At 47.9% G+C, this 8,079-nt stretch overlaps 1 long non-coding RNA gene across 1 annotated transcript; it reads left to right on the top strand.

The window, feature by feature from the left end:
* Positions 1-203: 203 nt before the first annotated feature.
* Positions 204-3,992, top strand: LOC138827089 (uncharacterized). The gene is made up of 3 exons (XR_011371954.1): positions 204-1,036; positions 2,063-2,156; positions 3,476-3,992. It is a non-coding gene; the product is annotated as an uncharacterized lncRNA (long non-coding RNA).
* Positions 3,993-8,079: the final 4,087 nt, after the last annotated feature.

Genomic DNA, 8,079 nt, shown 5'->3' with positions numbered 1-8,079 from the left:
TAAGGAATGAGATGGGTGGGAGTAGGGCAAGGGCTGTGAAGCTAGGAGTGTCTGGGGAGTGGTGAACGGTGTAACAAGGCAGATGGTTCACCACAACCAAGGATGAGAGGAGAACCTTACCCACGACATTGACGGTGTCTATGGGCATCTGGGCAGAGGGCTCTGGGCCCCCTCTGGTGGCGTGGATTCCCTCCTGGGGCAGTGCATCCATGTGTAGTCCTCCCTAGAGTCCTGCAGTCTCCAATTTGTGTCCCACCTGGGCCGTTTCCAGCTGGACAGTGGTAGGCAAGTTTCCCCTCCTGGAGCCTGTTCGGTATCATACCGTGGCAGTTAGCTAGAGCTCTCTGATTGCCAGTTTCTATAACCTGCTGTAGGCTGTCTGGAAGGAAAAGGGGACCACTGATTTTGGAACCCTTTAAATTTGATTGGGACAAGTGATATGCCACCTTTTCCAGGTTTTTTTTTTCTTGAAGCTGGCAATTTCCACTAATGCCTGGGTTCATGGGTCAAATTACATGAACCAATTCAGCGGTCAGACAGTGAAGTTCAAAGTGGCACACACAGAGTTCCCAAGCCAGATGGTCTCCTGCTATGAATGTCGTGCCTTGACTGCCTTTCTCTGGCAGGTGCTGATTCTTCTACAGCTCTCTCTAGGGTGACCACCACAGTCAAGGATGTCATGGGGAGCAGAGAGTGACCTCACCATCCCCAGCCTGCCAGCTGTGAGCAGAGATGATTTTCAGCACCTGCAATGGACTGTGGGAGATTTAGAGATCCGGGATGCCTCGAGAATCCTTTCTCTGTAACATGAAACTTGGGGCCAGATATAGTGGACCATCCTGTCTGGCCCCACGGAGAGGAAAGGAGGCCACTTGAGCCAGGGGTTCAGCTCACGGCAACCTCATTCACACCTGAGGGGGCATGGAGTGCCACAGAGTTGGTCCGCCACTGGACAGAGATCTTTGAGAAGATAGGCATCCCAGTGGCCCCAGAATCCAACGAGCACATCGTGGCTCACATCCTGGGAGCCAAAACAGTTAAGTGTGGTGGCATCAGGAGGGTGGGAAGAGGGACGAGGGAGAACTGTGGGAGAGCTACATCAGGCTTTGCCTCCCCCCGCCCTGCCCCAGGATACTTACATGAATTGAATGGGACTTTTCTATAATATTGTAATAGACAGATGCTCATTTAGTAATCCAACAAAGAGTTACAGTATGTGCCATGCTCAAGGAGGTAAGGGAGTGGGGGTCATAGATGATGAAAGGTTCTGGTGCTGGTTCCACAGCACATGAAGAAACCTTGGTTTGAACTGGATGCTGGGGATTCATGCCTGTCATCCTAGCTACTTAGGAGGCTGAGATGGGAGGATCAAGGCTTAAGGCCCAGACAGGAAAGACTATAAGACTCTTATCTCCAACTAACAACCAAAAAGAAAATGCCAGAAATGGATGTGTACCTCAAGCTGTAGACTGGTCACCTTGAGTAAAAAGGCTCAAGGACAGCACACGGGCTCTGAATTCAAGGCCAGGAGTGAGACAAAGGAAGGAAACAGAGAGAGAGGAAGGAAGGATGAAGGGAAAAAAAGAGGAAAGGAAGGAAGAAGGGAGCATGCGAGCCTTGGTTTGGAGTCCCTGGATCAAGAAAGCCAACCACTCACAATCTCTGTGGGTAACATTTCAGAGCCTAAAGCCAGTATGTAGGATTAAGCCACTGACCCTTCAGCAACTTCATGACATCCAGGAGCTGTGTGGTCACCAACTGCAGGGGGAAGCAGCCTCAGGAAGGACCTAGGGCTCAGGGGGGGTCACCAGGTTTCAATTATCCCAGCCCCAGCAAGTTTATTTCCTGGACAGATAATAAGAAATTGTCTAAGGGCTAGGGAGGTGTTGGGATGAGGGAAGAGGTAGGAAGATCCAAGGTCAGGTGTTTCAGGACATTGGAGCCATGACCTTTCCTGACACTATAGACCACCAGTTATAGAGTCTTTGACCCAGCCACACTTCTATTAAGAGTCCTGGAACCTTGGGTTCACCATTGACTGCCTGGCTGTTGTCCACTGCAGGATGCCTGTGCAGTACATCCTTGGGGACCGGGACTTTCGTTGGCTCAATCAGAAGATGACACTCCCGGTGTTTATTCCGCCAACATAGACAGAGGTAAGTGGGCCACTGGCACAGGACAGTCAGGGAATGAGGAAGGAGTGGAGACCTGAGTTACTTCGAGACTTCCTGTAGAGGGCACTAGGACCATGTGACTGCCATTCTCAGAGGCAGAGGTGGGTCTCTTTGCTGGCTCAACCTTTAGTCTACATGGCAGATCTGGGATTCAGAAAGGGCTGACTGAAGGTGGGGCAGGCTTGGATAGAGGCTGGTGGGAAAACAAGAGGCACTGGGCTCTGAGCAGGGTTGTTTCTTTGAGGATACTTACAACCTAGGAACATTCCTGGGATGGACCAGCACTTTTCTTCCAGAGAGAGAGGGACCTAGAGCCCCTCCAGTTGGAGTCCCTGGCAGAGAAATCCTTTCATATTCACATCCTGTGGTTGGATAACTGCAACTCACCTTGCTGCCCAGTGTCAATGCAGGAGAATGAGAGATCCTGAGTCTTTGATAAGGTCAGGGGATCCTCAGTATGAGATTGTACTTCAACATCCTAAGTTGGTGCATGGTCAGTCCCATCTAAGACTGCCATGATGTAGGACATAGAATCTAGAGAATCAGAGCCGGATGGGGTCTGTTCTGGGAGTCCTGAGTATTATGTGTGAACTTTGAGCTCCCGTGTACCAACCTGCTTCCCTTTTTGGGTGGGTCTTTGCTAGAAAAAGCTTGAAACTAAGGACTGGGTTTTATCCCTTGTCTTTGATGATCAAAGCTAGTCCTCTACCATTTGAGCCAAAGCTTCACTTCCAACATTTTTGGGTGTTTAATTGTAGAAAAAAAGTTCTAATGGACTTTGTGCCATGGGTGGAATCCAACTGTAGTCTTCAGATATCAGTCTCCTGAGGGGATAGGATGAAAAGGATGGAAAATTATCTTTGGCCAGGTGCCAGTAGCTCATGGCTGCCATCCTAGGTACTTAGAAGCTGAGATCTGAGCATCATGGTTCAAAGCTATCATGGGCAGGAAAGACCCTGAGATTCTTATCTCCAACGGACCACTTGAAAACTGGAAGTGGTGCTGTGGCTCAAGTAGTAGAGTGCTTGCCTTGAGCTGAAGAACTCAAGGACAGCACCCAGGCCCAGAATTCAAGCCCCACAACTGAAAAAAGAAAGAAAGCAAAATGGTGGAGGTGTGTGTGTGGGAGAGGCTTTGTTTGGGAGACCATCTGCTGGCTTCAATGTATAGACATTTTTAAGAACTCCCCGTTTGCCCCAGTTTGAAGCCAGAGCTTCAAGAGGACTTGGACTGTGGCAGGCAGGGAGTGGGCAAATGGGTGCAGGGGTGGGATTATTATGTCTGTATTCTCTCCATTGAAGGACGGATTTGGATGCTGGGTGACAAAGTCTGAAGTGAAGGGTTGAAAGAAGATTGTGGCCTGACGAGGTGAAGCCGGAAGCCGCTGGTGGCTCACAACTGTCATCCTAGCTACTCAGAAGGCTGAAATGTGAAGACCATGGTTCCAAGCCAGCTTGGGCAGAAAAGTCTGTGAGACTTGATGTCCAATGGACCACCAGAGAACAGGATTTGGTGCTGTGGCTCAAGTGGGATATTGCTCACCTTCAGCTGAAGGGCTGAGGGACAGCACCCTGGTGCAGAGTTCAAACCCCATGACCAACTACAAAAAAAGAGGGGGCTAAGTTTTCCACATAGCAGTATGTACATTAAGAACTGCCATGTTGGACTATGATACATTCCAGATATGTGAGAGGCTTACTGGTTTTTCTATAGTAGGTCTGATGTCGGTAGTGCCACCTTCTTGAGGGTAGGATGTGATCCTAATTGAGACAGTTCATGGGTCTGTACTCAGGGACTGCCAAAGCCTTGGGCTGTCCGTGTGTGTGTGTGTGTGTGTGTGTGTGTGTGTGTGTGTGTGTGTGCATGTGTGTGTGTTTCTGTGTCTGTGTCTATGTCTGTGTGTGTGTGTTTGGAGTTAGAGGATCTGGGCCTTGAACTCAGGGTCTAGGTGCTGTTCCTGAGCTTCTGTGATCAAAGCTTTTGCTCTGACACTTGAGCCATAGCTCCACCTCTAGATTTTTGGTGGTTCACTGTAGATAAGAGCCTCACAGTCTTTCCAGAATGGGCTGGCTTTGAACTGTGATCTTCAAACATCAGCCTCCTGAGTAGCATGGAAGACAAACATGAACCACCCCTGCAGGTTGTGTGTGTGTGTGTGTGTGTGTGTGTGTGTGTGTGTGTGTGTGTATGTGAGTGTGGAAGTGGGCTGTAACAAGGAGCAGTGGACCCTTTGGTAACTTCTGCGTGCTTTCTGTGGTGGGTACATGGACTTTGTGGCTGAGGTCTGGGGACCTGAAAGGGTGAGATGCTTGATGGGGATTCAGCACTGCTAAATTATAAGACCAAGGGATTTGTATGTCCTGGAGCTGTCTACTTCCTTGGGCCTGGTTGGTGGCAGAAGGAGCTTAGGAGGACCTGGGGGTGGAGCCCACAGGAAGTGGCTCCCCAGGGGGACAAAGAGCATGGCCAGCACTTAGTAAGGATGAGAGCCCTGTTAATATGGAGCACACTTTCATGGTTCAGACTTTGGGTCTTATCATGATGTCTGATGGGTGAGGCCAACCCTATTTTAAATGTTGAGCTGTGATCTTCAGATCTTAGCCTCCTGAGTAGCTAGGATTATTGGCATGAGCCTCTGGCACCAGGGCTTCTGATTCTTTTTGGTATATTAGGGTTTGAATTCAAGGCTTTAGACTTGCTAGTCAGGTCTTCTAACATGCGAGCCAAGACTTTCTGTCTTGGGCATTTCTGAGATAGAGTCTCAATATATGCTCAGGCTGGTCTGCATCGGGATTCCTCACTGTTACCTTTCTGGCCAGACCCTGGTTATAAGAAAATGAATTCACTCTATGTCTATATCGCTTTGCTGGGGTGTCATTTCGAGGAGTGGGGGCAGTGTGAAGAGGAAAGACCCCAGAACTGCCACCTCCTGGGGGACATTTGTTCTTGTGACAGAGCCAAGTCATTGCTGTGTATGACGAGGAAGCCGCCATCAGACTGACCTGGAACAATGCTCAAAGGTATGTAGGCTGTTGAAGTATCAAACCCACCCATGTCTGCTTCCCACTCACAAGGGGGTGCAGTGCAGGTGGTCCAGCACTTGCCCTAGGGGATTATAAGTGGATGGTGGTGGTCAGGTGTCGGTGGTTCCTGCACATCATCCTGGCTATTGGGGAGGCTGAGGTCTGATGGACGTGACTCAAAGCCAGCCAGGACAGGAGCGTCTGTGAGATTCTTATCTCCCATAAAGCAACAACCACCCCACAACACACACAAATCCAGATGTGGTGCTGTGGCTCAAGTGGTAGAGCCTCATCCTTGAGTAAAAGAAGCTCAGGGATGACAATCAGGCCCTGAATCCAAGCCCTAGGACTCACAAAAAATAATGAAATAAATGAAGAATGGGCGTCTGTTACCTTACTACCAAAAAGGATGGATTCAGTCTTCTCTCTGGTACTTGTATCCAAAGATAATGGGCTTCTCTTGATGTTCCTCTAAACTTCTCCTTCTCTCCATTATCTTTCCAGGCTTCAGTTGAAGGATAGAATTCAGATCATTCCACTCAATGTGACCTTGTGTACCCTCCCCTGCCCGCCTTCCTTGGGGTGGGGAGCCTGGTTGTACTCACCACAGGGAGGATAAGGAACCAGAGAGATAGAGTAGGTATCCCCAAAACTTACACACACACACACACACACACACACACACACACACACACACACACACACACACATACTCACCCAGGCCAATTCAGACTAGCTTTTCCAAAGACACTTCATCTCCTTGGATTAACTGACCTAGGAGAGGAACTTGATCCCCTGTAAATGACTATTTTAACTAGGGCTCGCTACTTGACATGAGATAAAAAGAAGCTCAAAAGAAAGGCTTTGGTGCCCGTCACTGCCACGCCTACTCCGGCGGAGTCTGCTTAGCATGGAACACCTACTTTCAGACCTGAGAATGGGGCTTCACAGAAGCCTACCTCTGAGAATGGACTTCACCGAAGTCTACCTCAGAGAATGGGGCTTCAAAGAGGCCTACCTCCTGGAAAGGCTGGCAAGCCCCTGGGAAAGATGTGTTTCTGTTCCTGTTTTTCTTTTCTTCGCTGTATAGGAGTGCCTATTAATCTTTTACTGTTCCTGCTGTTTGTTCTACTTACTCATGCTCAACGTTCCCTTATTCAGGGCTCTTTCTTGGAAGTGTTGATGACTCCAACATCTGATGAGTGTCGTAAGAATATGACTAACTCACCAGAGTTAAGTGCTACCCTAAAAGCCCCTCTTATGGAGGCTATTAGACAAGTCATAAGTAAATATAAAAGTATTGGGGGTTTCATGACGTCACTTCAGCAGAAGGAATTGTTTGTAAGAGATTTACAAGAAGCTGTCGGCACGGCTAAAACAAAAAGAGTGCATGGCTATTGGAGACTTCCCTTTAATCCTGAAACATATACAATAGACCCATATAGATATCCTGTAGATAAGAAAGATGTAGAGGGATATTTAGACCAAAAGCTAAATAAGATTCCTAAAAGGTTGGTAGATGGAAGGTGGCAATGACTTATCAAAAGAAAACGGTGGAATCCTCCATTATCTAGAGGACCCCAAAGACTTCCCTCAGATCCATAGCCTTTTACAGGTGTGTATGATAAGGATGGCAACCGTTGGGTAAACTACTTAGGAGAAAGAACTTCCTATTACTCTCTATTTGCTGAGAGACTTGCTAGCTCTAGTGCTTATTATAAAAAAAAAAAAAGAAACAAGAAAGACCTTATGAGACAGTTAAGGCCTCTATGAAAAAGAGTAAAAAATTTTGTGAATGGGTTACAGAGAAGACACTATGAGCTTAAATTTGATATATGGCCAGATTTAACTAAGTATACTGAATATCATGATTTTTGGCCACAAATTGGGGACCCTCTAAAGAATGGCAAAGAAGCACAATTGCTTAGAAAAGATTTAAAACACATAAAGTACAAAACTAAACAAAAATAATAATAAAGTACTAGAGTTCATGCCTTTCTGTCCAGCACTTTGCCCATATGCTCTGGTTAATGGTTAATAGGTGATAAACATCAAAACCAATTGTATTTCTTAAAAATAGAGATAAAGCCGAAAACAAGTGCCTATCATCATAACTCGTCATCCAAAAAACAAGATCAGGCGACCAGCTGGTGACCACCCAAGAACGAAGCCTTGCAACAAGATTGTGTAACTTTTTGCCCTTTCTCATGGAGACTTTTGCTATAAAAGCTTGTTATCCTCTGCAATAAATCGCACTCAGCATTCACTCCTCTTGTGTGTGAGTTGTTTGTTTGCCATCTCCCCACCTGTTCCAGTTACCTCCACCAGGTGTCCTCCATCGTCCCGACAGAGCCGGTCCGTGGCACTGGCTCAGGCTCACACCTGACATCCTGGCTTCTTGGGAGGCAGACATCTCAGGATCAAAGATTGCAGCCAGCCATAAGCTGGAAAGCTGGTGAGACTCTTCTCTCCATGGAACCACCAAAAAGTCAGAAGTGTAGCTGTGGCTCACGTGGTAAAGCACCAGCCTTGAGCACAAAAACTCACAGACGCAGCTCCCAGATCCTCAGTTCAAGCCCACCAAAGAAATGGACCCATGTTGTTTCCCCCAGATTGCCTGGGCCTCGAGTGCCCTCTCACGGAGTGTGATACAGAACCAGTCCCTGGGTAGTGTATCAGAGCCTTCAGAAATTGGGTGGTAAAAGCCAGACCTTCCCCTTCATCTGCTTTCAACCCACACCAGCAGGAAGGGAGAGCGTGACAAGGCCAACATCCTGCAGAGGAGAGAAGACCCCACTCTGCCAGGGTGATTGGAGCAGGCTTCTTAGAAGCAGCACTTGAAAAGGGGTCTTGCTTAACAAGGAGTTTCTGACAGGAAGCAC

The sequence above is a fragment of the Dipodomys merriami genome, unplaced genomic scaffold (assembly GCF_024711535.1).
Source record: "Dipodomys merriami isolate MVZ:Mamm:240054 unplaced genomic scaffold, mDipMer1.0.p SCAF_150, whole genome shotgun sequence".
NCBI lineage: Eukaryota > Metazoa > Chordata > Mammalia > Rodentia > Heteromyidae > Dipodomys > Dipodomys merriami.
The sequence above is the reverse complement of the archived record's forward strand: the minus strand, read 5'-3'. Positions and strand labels throughout refer to the sequence as shown.